The following is a 6,000-nucleotide window of genomic DNA, read 5'->3' on the forward strand; positions in this document are numbered from 1 at the left end:
CACATTAATCAAATTAACACAAACATTTCCCTCTTGAAAAGACACAGTCATTTTCTCCCTTTTTCCCCCCCATCCCTTCCCTCCCTCCCTCTCAACCCCCTCCAAACCCATTAAACGTTCATCATATACAATGCAATAAACCCATTAAACAATGTCATCACGCAATGAAAATAAACAAGAAAATTGTGTCATCTACTTTTACACACTGGGTCAGTTCATTTCATCTTCTTCTCATTTTATCATTTTAGGGGGTGGAGGTCCAAGGCAAGCCCTCTCTGTTGTGTTCCATGTACGGTTCCCAAATTTGTTCAAATAATGTGACTTTATTTTTTTAATTATATGTTATTTTTTCCAATGGAATATATTTATTCATTTCCATGTACCATTGCTGTACTCTCAGGCTCTCTTCTGATTTCCAAGTTGACATTATACATTTTTTTGCTACAGCTAAGGCTATCATAATAAATCTTTTTTGTGCTTCATCCAGTTTGAGGCCTAATTCTTTACTTATATTACTTAGAAGAAAGATCTCTCGATTTTTTGGTATGTTGCTTTTTGTGATTTTATTTAATATCTGATTTAGATTTTCCAAAAACTTTTCCACTTTCTCACATGCCCAAATTGCATGTACTGTTGTTCCCGTTTCCTTCTTACAGCAAAAACATCTATCTGATACTGTTGGATCCCATTTATTTAATTTTTGGGCCTTGATATATAGCCTGTGTAACCAATTATATTGTATCATGCGTAACCTCATATTTATTATATTTCTCATAGTTCCAGAGCATAGCTATTCCCATATTTAATTTTTTATCTTTATATTTAGATCTTGTTCCCACTTTTGTTTGGTTTATAGTTTATTTCATCATTTTCTTTCTCTTGCAGCTTGATGTACATGTTTGTTATAAATCTTTTAATTATCATTGTGTCTGTAATCACATATTCAAAGCTGCTTCCTTCTGGTAGTCTCAGTCTGCTTCCTAATTTGTCCTTTAAGTAAGTTTTCAGTTGGCATGCAAACATTGTACCATGAGTTATTCCATATTTGTACTTCATTTGTTCAAATGATAATAAATTATTTCCCAAAAAACAATTTTCTATACTTTTAATTCCTTTTCTCTCCCATTCTCTAAAGGAAAGGTTATCTATTGTGAAAGGGATTAGTTGATGTTGAGTCAATAATAATTTTGGTAGTAGATAATTTGTTTTTTTCCTTTCTACATGAATCTTCTTCCAAATGTTGAGCAGATGGTGCAATACTGGTGAACTTCTATATTGCACCAGTTTTTCATCCACTTATAAAGTATATGTTCTGGTACCTTCTCCCCTATTTTATCTAGCTCTGTCTTGGTCCAATCTGGTTTTTCCCTTGTTTGATAAAAATCTGATGGATATCTTAATTGTGCTGCTCTATAATAATTTTTAAAGTTTGGTAGCTGCAAACCACCTTGATTGTACCATTCTGTTCATTTATCGAGTCCTATCCTTGGTTTCCCCCCTTTCCATAAGAATTTCCTTATTATTCTTTTTAGTTCATTGAAGAATTTCTCTGTTAAGGGAATTAGAAAGGATTGAAATAGGTATTGTATCCTTGGGAAGATATTCATTTTAATCCAATTTACCCTTCCTCTCAGTGTTAGTGGTAAATCTTTCCAATATTCTAAGTCATCTTGTAATTTCTTCATTAATGGCTGATAATTTAATTTGTATAGATGGCCTAGATTATTATCTAGTCTAATACCTAGGTATCGGATTGCTTGTGTTTGCTATTTAAATGGTGATTCTTTTTTAATCTTTGGTGTAATCCGCATTATTCATTGGCATCGCTTTATTTTTATTTGCGTTGATCTTGTACCCCAATATTTCTCCATATTCCTTCAATTTCTTATATAATTCTTTTATTGATAATTCTGGTTCTGTTAAGTATTCTATAATGTCATCTGCAAATAGACTGATTTTATATTCCTTCTCTTTTATTTTTATCCCTTTTATTTTATTTTCTGTCTTTATCAGTTCTGCCAAGGGTTCTATTGCTAAAGTGAACAGTGAGGGAGATAGTGGACATCCCTGCCTAGTTGACCTGCTTAATTTAAATTGGTTCGATGTATGTCCATTTACTTTCACCTTGGCTATTGGTCCCTTATATGATGCTTTAATCAAATTAATATATTTCTCTGGTAGGTTGAACCTCTGTAGTACTTTGAATAAATAATTCCATTCTACCCTGTCAAAGACTTTCTCTGCGTCTAAAGGAACAGCCACTGTTGCCGTCTTATTTCCTTGTACTGCATGGATTAAGTTAATGAACTTACAGGCATTGTCCGTTGTTCGTCTTTCCTTAATAAATTCAGTTTGATCTAGTTTTACTATTTTTGTACACAGTCGGCCAATCTGCTTGCTAATAGTTTTGTTATTATCTTATAATCTGTGTTAAGTAGAGATATTGGTCTATATGATGCTGGTGTTAGTGGATCTTTCCCCGTCTTTGGTATAACTGTAATTATTTCTGTTTTACATGAGTCTGGCAAGTTTTGTGTTTCTTCTATCTGGTTCATTACTTCCAGGAGAGGAGGAATTAGTAATTTTTTAATTGTTTTATAGAATTCTATTGGGAGTCCGTCATCTCCAGGCGTTTTATTGTTCGGTAGCTTTTTTAATATATCCTGGTATTTCCTCTATTTCAAATGGTTTTATCAATTTGTTTTGCTCCTCTTCTTGCAATTTCGGTAGTTCAGTTTTAGCTAGAAACTCATCTATTTTGTCTTCTTTCCCTTCGTTCTCAGTTCGGTATAATTGCTCGTAGAATACCTTGAAGTTTTCATTGATCTCTGTTGGATTATATGTAATTTGTTTGTCCTTTGTCCTTGATGCCAATACCGTTCTTTTTGCTTGTTGTTTTAAGCTGCCAAGCTAGTATTTTGTGCTTTTTTGCTCTTAGCTCATAATACTTCTGCGTTCTTTTCATTCTGTTCTTCTCCACCTTATACATTTGTAGTGTTTCGTAGTTTATTTTTTTTCTGCCAATTCTCTTCTTTTTGTTGTATCTTCCCTTGTTGCTAGTTCCTTTTCTGTACTGATTATTTCCCTTTCCAGCTGTTCTATTTCCCGATTGTATCCTTTTTTCATCTTAGTTGCATAACTTATTATCTGCCCTCTGATGAAGGCTTTCATTGCATCCCATCATATAAATTTGTCTTTCACTGATTCCATATTTATTTCAAAGTACATTTTAATTTGGCACTCAATAAATTCTCTAAATTCCTGTCTTTTCAGTAGCATGGAATTTAATCTCCATCCATATGTTCTTGGTGGGATGTCTTCCAGTTCTATGGCTAATAACAGGAGTGAGTGATCAGATAACAATCTAGCTTTATATTCTGTTTTCCTAACACTCCTTTGGATATGGGCTAACAACAGGAACAGGTCAATCCTCGAATATGTTTTATGTCTACTCGAATAATATGAGTATTCCTTCTCCTTTGGGTGTTGTCTCCTCCATATATCCAAAAGTTGCATTTCCTGCATTGATTTAACCATAAATTTGGCTACTTTGTTCTTTCTGTTAGTCTTTTGTCCAGTTTTATCCATTTTGAAGTCAAATTAAGGTTAAAGTCCCCTCCTATCAATATATTCCCCTGTGTATCTACAATCTTCAAAAAATATCTTGCATAAACTTTTGATCCTCTTCATTAGGTGCATATATATTGATCAAATTCCAGAATTCAGAATATATCTGACACTTTATCATTACATATCTCCTTGCTGGATCTATTATTTCCTCTTCTATTTTAATTGGTACATTTTTATTGATTAATATAGCTACACCTCTGGCTTTTGAATTATATGATGCTGCCGTTACGTGCCCTACCCAGTCTCTCCTTAACTTATTGTGTTCCACTTCAGTTAGATGCGTTTCCTGCATGAATGCTATATCTATTTTTTCTTTTTGCAGTAAATTTAATAGCCTTTTCCTTTTGATTTGGTTATGTGTTCTGTTAATAATTTTTGTTATATAATTCAACATGGCCATCTCATATTCTGTTTACATCTCATTTCCGCTTCCTCACCACCACCTTTCCCCTTTTCCCCATTTTCATTTCTCAGTTTTCCTTTTTTGAACGCACTGTATGACAACACTTCTAAAACATAAAATACTTCAACCATTCCCACATCTAAAATTCCCTTAACCCCAGGTGTTTTCCCCCCCCCCAACCTCTCTGAGTCGCCCCTTGTCCCTTGCCAGGCAACCACAACTCCCCTCTCCATTTGGACTGCGAACCCATTCGCAAGTGTCAACTGATTTCGCAATGACTGTTATTCTCTCCCACCCAACCCCCTCCACAAAAGACTTTTATCTTCACATTAAAACAAATCTCCCCCTCTTTTCTTCTCTTTTGCTTTTTATTTTTTTTTAACCCCCCTCTTATGCCCCCACCCTTCTCCCTTGCTTCCCTCCTTTAGTTCTTACTTATACATTATTTTTACATCTTTATATGTAGTTTGTCTTCGTTCATGTTACATCTCCTCATCTCTCTTTCTGACTTGCAGGCATTCTGCAATTTCTCGTGCTTTCTCCGGATCCGAGAACAGTCTGTTTTGCTGCCCTGGGATAACTATTTTAAGCAACGCTGGATATCTGAACATAAATTTATAGTCTTTTTTCCATAGGATCAATTTTGCTGCATTAAACTCCTTCCTCTTCTTTTGGAACTCAAAACTTATGTCTGAGTATAAAAAAAAAATTTGACCTTTGTACTCCAGTGGTTTTTTTGTCTTCTCTAATTTTATTCATTGCCTTCTCCAATATATTTTATCTTGTGTTTCTCAGAAATTTTACTAAAACGGATCTTGGTTTTTGTTGTGACTGTGGTTTCGGGGCTAATGTTCTGTGTACCCTTTCTATTTCCATTCCTTCCTGTATTTCTGGCATTCCTAGGACCTTTGGGGTCCATTATTTTATAAATTCTTTCACATTTGTGCATTCTTCATCTTCCTTAAGGCCCACTATCTTTATATTGTTTCACCTACTCTAGTTCTCCATTATATCCATCTTCTGAGCTAACAACTCTTGTGTTTCTTTAACTTTTTTGTCACTTTCTTCCAATTTTCTATTTAAGTTGTTCACTTCCATTTCTATCGCCATTACACGTTCTTCCACATTTTCTAATCCTTTCCCTACATCTGTTATGACCAGCTCTATTCTGCTCACTTTTGCTTCCGTACTTTTCTTTTCACTAAATTCTAGTGTCAACCATTCTTTTAATGCTTTCATTTGTTCTTGAATTTTTTAAAATCTATGTACTGTCCATTCATTTTACCTTCTATTCCTCTGTGCAGAGCTTGGTCTTCTTCTTCTGTGTCTGCTCTAGGGTTTGTGTCTTCTATTTCTCTTCCTTGTCTCTGTGTCTCTTTTGACTTTCTTGTTGAGCTGCTTGTGTCAGTTTATTGGGTTTTTTTTTCATGGTTTCTTGATGTTGATCCTCTTCTTCTGGGCTGGTTATATGTTGGGCCTCCTGCTTCTGATTTTCTTTCTCATCCCTCCCTTTCCCGTTACTTTCTTTTTCTTCCAGCTGGGAGCCCTGCTGTCGGGCATCTCTCAGCTGTTCGTGCTGTGTAGTTTCACTCCACAGCTGGTCCCCTCTCCCGTCGGTGTTCTCCTTGTCGTATGCATCATGGATGTGTGATGAATCACTAATTTAGTGAATTGAATACAAACTTTATACCTTTTTAAACCAATGTTGTTAATTGGAAGAATATCTTTGGTTTCCTTCATGTTCCTGTATGCCGCAAGAACGTCATCAACACGTCACTAACTGGGTGTGGCATACTGGGTGTCCCATTCACATTATGCTGATTCAAAACCGATCGGCAATGATACTACCACCCTAGGTGGTTAGCTCATGGGTCGATTTGGGCCCCCCCCTACTGGTTCGGAAGCATTCGCACTGGCATGTGAAGCGGTAAATTGGTGGTTAATTATTGGGTTCAAGTGCCATTGTG

This window comes from Narcine bancroftii, chromosome 1 (assembly GCF_036971445.1).
Source record: "Narcine bancroftii isolate sNarBan1 chromosome 1, sNarBan1.hap1, whole genome shotgun sequence".
In the NCBI taxonomy this organism is placed as follows: Eukaryota; Metazoa; Chordata; class Chondrichthyes; order Torpediniformes; family Narcinidae; genus Narcine; species Narcine bancroftii.